The following is a 12,183-nucleotide window of genomic DNA, read 5'->3' on the forward strand; positions in this document are numbered from 1 at the left end:
AAAATTGTACAACTTGCTCATAAGCAATTTAGAAGTACATTTTATTTTCAGTCCTGTGTAAATGATCATTTTTCTCACTTTCTGAGGCTGGCAAAATCAGTTGTTTCTAGCTTTTATACACACACACACACATACACACATACACACACACACACACACACACACACACACACACACACACACACACACACACACACACTATTTCCCCTTCTAAGAAATCTTCCAGAGAGGAGACTGTGGAAGTACTACTGTTGGACATAGTCAAGGTTCATAAACAAGAGTTAAATTTCAGTTACCTGGAAATGCCCACATCCTGCCAGAGCTATACTCATTCTTTTGTTTATAAATTCGAAGTTGAAATTAAACCAAATCCCAGTCTTTCTTCATTCCAAATTTTCTCTTTTGGCAAAGCTTGTATTCTCAGTTCAAAGCAAAGAGAGGCATTTCTTTTTGTTTTTGTTTTTCTTGTTTTTTTTTTCCTTTTTCAGGGGCTCAAGGCTCTTGGACACTGAATGTCTTTACAAAGTACCATTTTGTTGAGTGCAAAAAATAAAAGTAAGAAACAGCTGGGTTACATTTCCTTTGAAATGCACACTTAGTTAAAATTAAGGACAAAAAAAATAAAAAATAAAAATACACTAGAGAAAAACACTTTTTGTTTTGCCAAGACCCCAAAATCCATTTAAGTAAAGGAGGCTGTAAGGAAAGAGAAGCGATTCGTGTAAAATGTTTTTGCCAAACCAATTCCCTCTTCCGTGGTACTGAACTTCATTAAACCCAAAATCAAATGGTGCAAGACACAGAATTAGTTTGAACTGGATTTGGAAACAGTTATGGGTCTGGCCAGCATAGAGGTATTAAATAAATATTTCCTCTCTCTTCTCCCTTCTACCTAAGAATAGGGTTCTTCCTACTTTCTCCATGATAGAAGATTCTCAAACAGAGGGATTGAATTTAAGTAGAAAACTACATTTTAGTTACTGAAGTTCCTGGAAACATGTTTGTGCTACAAATAGTAAATAAATAATAAAAGTGATTCCACGGAATGAAACGTTGCTGATTCCTGCCAACTGGCTTTCGTCACACAACAGAAAAACAAAAGCCCATCTTGCCCTAGAATTGTTGGTAAAGTGGGCCCATGTGTTGACTTCAATGCGATTGATCAAATACCAGTCAGCACCAGTCAGGAAACCAGGTGCTACAAAAACGTTAAAAATGAACGAGGATGTCCATAAACGGATGTAGGGAAAAACTACAGTAAAAGAGCCAAAAAACACCCCATAAAACAACTCCCATTGATTAATATGGAACTTATTCAAGAGTTCTCAAGATGCAACACTTCATGAAATTGTTTCTCCTAAAGTAGCTTAAAATCTGGGTATAGAAATGTCCACCAACAAATTGCTTGAAAGGGATTATGTGATTATTCAGTTGTACCAATTGAGAAGTATGTCAGAATGGCCGAATTGGCAGTGATTGTGTATTTTACAATCTCCCCTTAGAATTTCCAGAACCAAGCTAAGTAAGAAGAATATTATTATGGTGTTATACATTTGTTAAGCAGCGATTTACTGCCTCATGCCAGTATTGACAAAAATTGAGAAGCAATCATCTGTCCTTGCAAATCTTCATCTTTTCAGATGTCTTTCTACCCCAACCCCAACCCACAGACATAACATTTGTCTTTGTTTTTGTTTTCTGGCCAGTACCAGTGTTTTTATGCAAGTCCTTGCACTTCGGTGGTTACTTGGTTACTTGGCTAGGGCTCAACCCCTTGAGCCACCCTCTAGCCTGGCTTTTTTTTTGCTGGTTATGTGGGAGAAGGAGTTTCTTGGACTTTTCTGCCCAGGCCAGCCTCAAATGTGCATCCTCTGAATCTCAGTCTTCTAAGTAGGATTGAAGAAGCCAGCCACCAGCACTGGACTCTAACTTTTATACCATCCTCCTATGCTGCCTGTGTTCTTTTTTATCACTGAGGGAAAAGAATCTAATAACACTAGGAATCTAATTAACACTACAGTGCCGCTTCCCCCGCCCCTCCCTCACCCACTTGCTATATAGAACAGGGTGGCCTTGTGTTCTTGATCCTCCTCCCTTAGCCTCTAAGGATTGTGAAAACAGACAGGTGTGTTCAGCTAGAGCTCGGCTCTTGTCACTGTTAAGAATGTGCTTGACACAGAGCTTCATAACGCAGAAGGCGTATTTCTCGTCAGGGTTTTGGGATGGAAGTCATCAGTAAGATATGGACTCCAAGGACAAGGGTGGCCAAACTCAGGTGGCATTCTGCCAACAGCAGGAGCTAAAAAGCATGGCTCTTCGTGCATGGAAGATATGAGCATTGCCACTGAATTCTAGGCACATGGTTGGCGCCAAAGACACAGCATGCTACTGCAGGGGAACACGACCCCACAGCGAAGGAGTCGGGTGTGTCATGTTCACATTCCACAGGCCCCAAACATCCCTGAGGCTCTCCCACACTACCCAAGCCCCAGTTTTCGGACTGGGTTTAGGGGATGAACAGTATCATCTGGAGAAGTGAGGACAAGCAAGCCCTGGGAAAAAGATGTTCCCAGAGTAGAATCTCCAGTGGACTGGGAACCACCAATAGGTGGGTACCATGGTGTGTGTGTGTGGGGGGGAGATTGGAAGAGTCATATCATGTTAGGAGAGACGCAAGCTCAACAGGAAGCATCTGGGGCTTCCAATCTCCCATCACCTGTAATCATCGCCGGGGAAGGAACAGGAAACAGAACACGGGAAGAAAGCCTTCTAGCCATCTTGGAAACACACTAGATCAGTTTAGTCCAAGAATCAAACCTCTGGCCAGAGAAAGGCCAAATCAGGAAGAGAAGGCAGGAGCTAGGACAAACAGATTTCAGAAACGGTGGGAGAAACAGACCAGGAAGGAGAGGCTGGGCTGCCTCTGTGGGCCAGAGGTACTCTCGGCTAAGTGGACGTTTATCTTGGGGACATACTGACTTTCACGTTGATTACAGTCCTGCCCTTCCTCCCTTCAGCAGACACCTCTGCTCTCCAACTTCCAGAAGGGCAAGGAGTGATCTACATAGTCTGATAGAGTAGGGTTTCCATGTTTCCTAACGAGGGCAAAGCAACTGTTTTCAAACACAAGGAGAGCTCAAAAACGTTAGAGTAGAAAAAAAGTTCATCGTTGCACAAGTTCCTGCGAGTTGATCAGAGCATCCAGGAATGGAGGAGGTCTTGGGTTCGCGTGGGCTGGTGAAAGCTTCTGCGCGTGCCCCTCAGCCTGGCTGCGGACGCTCCCGATCGGGCAGGATGGAGTCGTGGCGCACAGGAAGACACTGCTCAAGGGTCGGTAGGGACTGTCCCATGACGGGCCTTGCTTGCCTCTCAGTTTGTCTTGCTAAAGACTCCAGTCTACCTTGCCCGCACTCTGCCCGCCAGCCCCGGCACCTTCTCTCCCTGCTTAGCCTTCCTGGCAAAGACCCGCCTTCCTTCTAGTCTCTAGCAAAGTTGGGTAACATCCTAGTTGCAAGATCGACCCCGTTCTAGAGTTTCCTTAGTTCAGCATCCTTCTTTTGTTCTTTGGAGAGTTCTTGGCACTTAACAAAAATGCCAAATGAATCAATTTAGTTTGATTCTGGCTGGACTCTATCAATATTAAATACAGCCAGACAGAGCAATTCTGACTTCAAGTGGGATTAGTGACATCGCTCGGTTGTTGTGAGGAACAAAATGTTCTAGCGAGGACTGGTGCACCAGCGATGTTGAGATTTATGCGGTCAGTCCACATGCAGGCCCACTCTCATCTGAAAGCATGCATGTGTGTGCGGAAGTGTGCATGTGTGTGCACGGCCCGTGCATGGAAGCGTGCATGCGTGTGCATGGCCTGTGCGCGGAAGTGTGCATGTGTGTGCATGGCCTGTGCGTGGAAGTGTGCATGTGTGTGTGCACGGCCCGTGCATGGAAGCGTGCATGTGTGTGCACAGCCCGTGTGTGGAAGTGTGCATGTGTGTACACAGCCCATGCGTGGAAGTGTGCGTGTGTGTGTGCACGGCCCGTATGTGGAAGTGTGCATGTGTGTGCATGGCCTGTGTGTGGAAGCATGCATGGGTGTGCACAGCCCATGTGTGGAAGCGTGCGTGTGTGTGCACGGCCCGTGCGTGGAAGCGTGCATGTGAGTGCACAGCCCGTGTGTGGAAGCGTGCATGTGTGTGCATGGCCCGTGTGTGGAAGTGTGCATGTGTGTGCACAGCTCGTGCGTGGAGCCGGTGCTGTGGGCGTCACTGTGTTTGATTCTGGCTTTCCATAGAACAACAAACTAAGTGAGACTCCGAGTCCTCTGGGCATGGGTAGCCGTGGGGAGCGTGGCCTCGACCCTCCTCCTCAGACTAGAGCCTGAGAAGCCTCCTCCATGGCCACCGTTCCGCTTTGTGGCAGAAACTGAGGCCAGCTGTCTTCAGGACAGCTCATGGCTATTGCTGTGGCTGCTGCTTGATTCAGAATCTCCCCGACGGAACCGTCTCTTACTTTCCATGCTGGGCCGTGGAGCCTCGGCTTCCCTGTGCCACGAGAGGAGCGCCCCTCTCCCGCCCGGTGCGCGTGTCCACGGGCCCTGTCTCTTGGAGCAGTCCATTAGGACAGCACGCGCTGCCCTGGGCACTGGCATGACACAGTCAATGCAAGGCTGGAAAAGCATCCTCCAAGTGAAAGCCAATCTTCGTTTTCAAAGATCCAGACCACTGTTCTTCCAGACTGACTCCCGAGCGTGTCTGCAGTGGAAATCTCTCTGGGGAAGCCTCCTACTTCCTGAGTAGCAACATCTAACTCTTTCCAACTCAGCTGTACCCCGGGCCTCAGGAAAAATGGACTCCAATTCTTCCGGCAGCCTATAGTAAGGCAGCCTACTGCTACGACTACTATTGTTGTTACTGAGATTTCTGCCTGGCATCCTCTAGAGAGTATAACTTACTTGAAGTACTCAGGGGCTATAAAATTAGAATCCTTTTTTTCCCCTCCAGTCCTGAGGCTTGAACTCAGAGCCTGGGCACTGTCCCTGAGCCTCTTTGTGTTCAAGATTAGCATTCTACCACTTGAGCCACAGCGCCACTTCTGGCTTTTCCTGAGTAGTTTATTGGAGACCTGCCCTGCCTGCCTTCCTGCCGCACTCCTCAGATCTCAGCCTCCTGAGTAGGTAGCATTACAGGCGTGAGCCACCAGCATCTGGCTTAAGATCAATTTTTTAAAAAGCTACTTGTGTGCTGAGTATCCCACATCCAGCCCTTTCCCAACTATAGGAAAAGGGGCATCCTGGCAAGTTTGATATTGCCCTGGGGACTCAGGCCTGGCAGGTTCACACCTGAGAGATCTAGAAGACAAGACATGGCAGCCACCGACCTAACTTACAACAGGGCTGACACGTAGGCCGGAATGCCGGAGTCCTCCATTCCGTCCTAACCCGCGCGCCGGCCTTCCTGACATCAGACCTAGAACCTTCTCTCTCTGCATTTGAGTTGTCTCACCGCCTTCTCTCCTTGATGATGAGTCTCATAGATTTGTGGTCCTTCCACAGTGTCCAACCCAGCCTACAGACGCCTCCAACAGCTAGGCATCATCTTCCAGATCACCTCCCTTTGAACATTTCCCTCCATTTTGCTTACCTTTAGGATTCCACGTGTGTAAAAGCAAAGTAAGATACCCGTGAGAGAAGTAACACTTAAGTTATTGCCTTTCTTTTGCATTTCCATGTTAATAAGTTTCAGACCTTTCTTCAGAGACGATGTCCAGGAGAGTTGGAGAACTAAGTAGCATGGAGCCGCGACACTTCCTAAGAAAGGAAACGAGACTTTGGGAGGCAAAGTGTGAAACCATTCATTTTTTTTTCCTGTTCCTCACTTTTGCTTTACACCCACATTAAACTGCAGCATCTAAACCTTAGTAAAGAAAAGGATTTCCTGAAGAGCACCATGGATCACGCCTGTAATACTAGCTACTTAGGAGACTGAGATCTGAGAATCACGGTTCAAAGCCAGCCCAGGCAGGTAAGTCCAGGAGACCCTTAGGTACAAAAAAGCTGGAGTGGAGCTGTGGCTCAAGTGGTAGAGCAGTAGCCTTGAGCACAAAAGCTCAGAAGTAAGGGTTAGGCCCTTTGAGTTCAAGCCTCAGGATCAGCACAAATAAAAGGGGGTGGGGGAGGAAGAGGAAAGAACAGAAGGAATGAATAAATGCAATAAGGGAAGAAAGGAAAGTGTTTCCCAACAGAAAACACTTGCGTTGCTGCTGAATATTTGGGAGATGGTGTGGCATGCCACCAGCCTGTGGTATTTATTAGTGTCACTCACTGAAAGTGTGTTCCCAGAGTTGCTGGGTGCCATGTTGAGACAGAGCCTGGCCATCGTGCTCTACGCCTGCCCCTCAGACATGAGCGAGACGTAGCTCAGCCCCAGAGCTTCAGCCCAAGCGCATCTGAAACAAGCTCAGGTCAACGCCCCAATCAAACCAGACAGCCTGACTTTTCTTCCCTGACGAAAACGTGAATCCATAAAACGTATTCACTTCTCATCATTTAGGGATTTATTTCCGCAAGTCCTCTGTCGTTAAAGAGTTTCGTGCATACATTCCCCTTCCCGGGGCAGGGATTACAAACTCCTAACGATAGTAAATTATTCTCTTCTGTGCTGTAGACTACGATTACCCTGTGGAATTTTCTAGACGGTTCTGCAAGGCACCACAGCACTAATGATGTGTTATTTATACTGCACACTGATTTTCTGCTTTGTTTTTCTTGAAGTTTCTCCTCGGTCCATCTTTTTTGATTTATCATACATTTAGCAGACCTAAGTATGAAAGTCATTTTTCTGTCACTCTTCGAACTTTCAATGAACAAGACTTTATGGAGTGTAATTTTTCAATAACAATGAAATATTAGAAGCCCTACTAGGAGTTCCTGATTTGCTTTCGGCCTGCATTTTTCTCTCTCCTCCACTTCCCTCTCTCCCCTCCCCTCCTCCTCTCCCCTCCGCCTCTCCCTCCCTTTCCTTCCTCTTCCTTCTCTTCTGTCTTCTGCTCTCCTCCCCTCTCCCCTATGCTCCCCTCCCCTCCCCTCTCTTCCCTCTTTCCTCTTCCTTTCCCTCCCCTCTCCTCTCCATTCCTCTCTTCTCTCCTCTATTTTCCTGTTTTTTCTTTTCCTCCTCCCTTTTTCCTGGCTTTCCATCGTGTCACCTGCAATTTCCATTGCCTCTGATCTATGAAAGTACATATCTAGCAGGTCGGAAGCCTTTGCTTGTAAACCATTACACAACCTCAAAGGAGTGAAACAGATGGCTACAACAGGCTGTGCGCACTAGAAGATCAACGGCGTTTGACTGTTGGACTTAGCGTGCTGGGGAAGTTGGAGGCATAAGGAGGCACAGGAGAAGCTTTCTAAAACATGGTGCCTTCCCGCTTTTCCTTTGATGCTCGTCTCTTTTATATTTGTATCTAAGACGCGCACCCTCCTACCATTTCCCCCTAAGAATGAACAAAGATATACTGTCTAAGTAATCAATTTGGATTCAAATAATCACTGCCGTGTTTGGGCTATGTGATTGAAAAGTCTCAAGGTTTTCTAGAAAATGGGTAAGTTTCCACGTAGTTTCTTCAACATTCCAGTTGAAGAGCATTTGGCAAAGGATGCACATTGCATGAGTTATTTACGTTCTGGGTGCATTCTCCCGCATCTCCTCTGGGTCTGCTTCTCTCCTCTCCAATCATTTCATCCCATCGTTCCAGAAGCCAAAGAGTCCCTTCAATAAGAAGCTGGTGTGGCCCTCATGACAGCCGAATTGATTCCTTCCAAGAACCATGGCGGCAGCCCCTCGCCACACGGACGCTTTCCATGTGCTTGCTGAAGGAGGCTGACTCCTCTTTCAGACTCAGAGAGGAATCATTATTGATCTCAGCCAGTCCTAGTACTTCTCTAAAAGTCTGAAATGTGATTTACCTTTAGGCCTAAAAATGTGACTTAAAACTAGCCAGTGATGGGGCTGGGAAGGTGGCTCAGTGGTAGAGCGCTTGCCTTGCATGCTCGAGGCTCTGGGTTCGATTCCTCAGCCCCACATAAGCAAAAAGAAAAAAGCCGGAAGTGGCGCTGTGGCTCAAGTGGTAGAGTGCTAGCCTTGAGCGGAAGAGCTGAGGGACAGCGCCCAGGCCCAGAGTTCAGGCCCCACGACCGGACCCAAAAAAAAACAAAAAAAAAAAAACTAGCCAGTGACACATGGGGAGAAAGCCCCTGGGGATACTGAAGCCAAGATGATTTTCTGTCAAGAGGGATTCAGGATTGAAGAGACTTTTGGCCAGGATCTATGGCAGAGCTCAGCTACTTGCCCTAATGTCCCGTAGTTCCCAGTTTAAGTCCCAGCTCTGTGTGGACGTCAGTTGGGCCGCAGGTCCCCTGGTAATTTTCCCCACCTCTGAGGCTGGCATCCCGCAGGACAATGGGAGTCTTCAATAAGGGATCCCTAGAACAATCCTAAACATCTCTGCAATTCACATGCAGAATGCTCTTAGTCACAGATGGCAGCTGGTGCAGAGTGCTTTGGCTGAAAATCTCAGTGGCCTCTGTATTGGATAGTGCTGCTCCGAAGGGCTGCCTGACTGTTCTCGCCAGCCTGTGTGTGTCTCCAGGCCCCAGAGATGCTGGCTGCCCACGACAAATCCTCAGACAGCAAAGGAAACGTGCATGTGACCTGGGTCAAGAACCTGTGGCCTGGCTTTGAGCAGGATCTTTCATCAGGGGAGAGGGGCAAAGAACTGGAACTCTTCATTTCCGTTTATAATAACTCTTTCTGACACAGTACCCCAAAGTCTTCTCTTCTACCCTTCGTGTAACTAACCCTATTATTCCTCTTCTCTGTGAATCAGAATCGCCAACCTGACGAGGCATTGGTTCCTGGGTTTTCTTATTCCTGAGTACTATACAAAACTAAATATTGTTTTTCCATGAAGTTTCTTTCCTGGACATCTTATTTCTCAGACAAGAGTCTCACTTGCTTGCCCAGCTCCGCTGGAGCTTTCAAACCTCCGCCCGTGGCCTCCTGCGTGCTGGCTGCCCAGGGAGTGCCACCACGCCTGGCAAGAAGTTTTTGTTTGCCGGGTTTAAAGCTAGAACTTCATGCTTGCAAGGCAGGTGCTTTCCTGCTTGAGACAGGCCTGCGGCCCTTTTTGTGAGACATCGTCTCACATTTTGCTGGTCAAACAATGCTGCAAGCCTCCTGTTATGCTTCTCACGATAGCTACTGTGAGAGGCAGGCGCGCCCATGCCCAGCATTTTCTGTGAGATGGGGTCTCGTGAATGTCTTTGCTTAGCTAGGCCTGAAGCTACCATCCTCTCAAGGAAGCCCTGGGAGCGGCTGGGATTACAGGTGTGAGACTTAGCACCTGGCTAGATTTGGAATACTTGAGGGTTATGCCCCTTTCCTCTTCATTTTTCTAATTCTTGAGATTTTCCCGGTTCTTGACCTGGAGGCTGTCATGCCGTTCTTCTCCTCTTCATGTTTATTTCTCTCTGCTCTGTTACCCAGCATGCCGTTCTTCTCCTCTTCATGTTTATTTCTCTCTGCTCTGTTACCCAGGAGGCTGCACAGATAGATCCCAAAGTTGAATACTTTGTTTCCGTTCTTGCACTGGTAAGTTGCTTTGAGTCTGAGCGCAGCCAATCAGAACAGGGGACACGGCACCCCCTTTTCTTAGCTTCTAAAAGCGCATTTGCTTGGCAAAGCCTGGCGGTACAGGCTTGAGGGCCATCCTTGGCACCACACCTGGTTGTACAGGTGCGTCTACGCCTAAAACTGCAGCGTTGTCACCAAATGGCCAGGCCTGCCTGGCCTCTGCCGTGACGGTGGGATTCGGCGTCCAGCCGGCGGGGGAGAGTGATAGCGGTGCCAGTGGGGGCCTGGCATCCCTTCCAGACCTCCAGCCAAGACTCCATGGATGGAGGAGCTGCAGGCGCCCTTCCAGCCCTTCCCGGGGCCTCGTTAGCCAGCCCTGTTTCTGTTTCTCTTGCTTGCATCTCCTATCTCATGGTGTTCTATACACGATGGGGTCTTTACAGTGAGAGGCATGGGATCGAATCCCACCACCCATGTACTGGTAACCTTGGCAATGAGCTCAACATCTGGGCCTCGGCCACCTCCTGGGGAGCAAAGGGGAAAGACGGTCCGCTGCATGTGCTGGGTATCATGGAAGGAATAGTATTTCGTATTGCTGAAGGAACGAAATTTTATGTGTAAACTTTCTCTCACCTGGGTTGAAGTTAAAACCTGACTCAGTCGGCCAGGAATTCAGTTTAGTTGGGTAACTGGAATGTGCACTTATTACCAATAGGTCCCATTTATATTCATGCAGAATAGCATCGTGTGGGCTGTTCTACATACATGCAACTGCATTTATTAGTGGACTTAACCTTTGCGATAACCCGAGAAAGGAGATATTATTCCTCATATTTTATAGATGAAGAAACTAAAACTTCTAAAGGGGTCGAATGTGAAAGATCACACAGCTGGAACTGAAGCCCCAGGCCTCGGACACCGGAACCTGGGATTGGAAGCAGCTCACCCATATGAACAACAGGCTCAGAGGAGAGGCTGGGGTACAGAGGAGAGGCTGGGGGTACAGAGGGGAGGCTGGGGTACAGAGGAGAGGCTGGGGGTACAGAGGAGAGGCTGGGGTACAGAGGAGAGGCTGGGGCTCAGAGGAGAGGCTGGGGGTACAGAGGGGAGGCTGGGGGTACAGAGGGGAGGCTGGGGCTTGGAGGAGAGGCTGGGGGTACAGAGGAGAGGCTGGGGGTACAGAGGAGAGGCTGGGGCTCAGAGGAGAGGCTGGGGCTCGGAGGAGAGGCTGGGGGTACAGAGGGGAGGCTGGGGATACAGAGGAGAGGCTGGGGTACAGAGGGGAGGCTGGGGGTACAGAGGAGAGGCTGGGGGTACAGAGGGGAGGCTGGGGGTACAGAGGAGAGGCTGGGGCTCAGAGGGGAGGCTGGGGGTACAGAGGAGAGGCTGGGGCTTGGAGGAGAGGCTGGGGCTCAGAGGAGAGGCTGGGGGTACAGAGGAGAGGCTGGGGTACAGAGGAGAGGCTGGGGGCTCAGAGGAGAGGCTGGGGGTACAGAGGAGAGGCTGGGGCTCAGAGGAGAGACGGGGGGTACAGAGGAGAGGCTGGGGGTACAGAGGAGAGGCTGGGGCTCAGAGGAGAGGCTGGGGTACAGAGGAGAGGCTGGGGGTACAGAGGTGAGGCTGGGGGTACAGAGGAGAGGCTGGGGGTACAGAGGAGAGGCTGGGGGTACAGAGGTGAGGCTGGGGGTACAGAGGAGAGGCTGGGGGTACAGAGGAGAGGCTGGGGGTACAGAGGAGAGGCTGGGGTACAGAGGAGAGGCTGGGGCTCAGAGGAGAGGCTGGGGGTACAGAGGAGAGGCTGGGGTACAGAGGAGAGGCTGGGGCTCAGAGGAGAGGCTGGGGGTACAGAGGAGAGGCTGGGGTACAGAGGAGAGGTTGGGGGTACAGAGGAGAGGCTGGGGCTTGGAGGAGAGGTTGGGGGTACAGAGGAGAGGCTGGGGTACAGAGGGGAGGCTGGAGATATGTGCAGCACATTCTGCTGAGACCGCAGGCCTGTGTTGAGGGGACCACAGACGCGTTTGGAGAAGAAGCGGCCACTCTTCTAAGACATCAGGCCACAGCAATACTAGAAACCCATTTCACATAATGTTCTCATGACTTTGGCCCTCTGCCATGCCCGCATCAGCCAGAGCCCAACTAGATCTTCCTCATTCTGAAATGCAGCAGATGTCGTCGCTCTAGAAACGCTTCTCTGCCTTTCCTTGGCTGAGTCACAATGCCTTCTATCTGCACACATAAGGGGCACCTCCCCATACACATATGGGCTCCTGTGTCTCCCAGTTACTTGCTTGTGGACCCTGTGGGCACAGTAGCATTAGGGGCCTTATTCTTACCCACTGTTTGTGTTTTGCTTATGGAGCACATGAGTTCTTACCCAGTGTTATACTCACAACTTCCACCACAGTGCCTGGCACTTGGTAAGTGCTCGACCAGTGTTTAGTGGGTGAATGTGGCACGAGGACCTCCAGAAGAGAAAACCACAGAAAGCCACGAATCTGGCCAACAACCGAATGTTTGGAGGAGGAAAACATTTGCCCGTGTCAGAACTTTGCCAGTG

The sequence above is a fragment of the Dipodomys merriami genome, unplaced genomic scaffold (assembly GCF_024711535.1).
Source record: "Dipodomys merriami isolate MVZ:Mamm:240054 unplaced genomic scaffold, mDipMer1.0.p SCAF_72, whole genome shotgun sequence".
Classification (NCBI taxonomy): Eukaryota; Metazoa; Chordata; class Mammalia; order Rodentia; family Heteromyidae; genus Dipodomys; species Dipodomys merriami.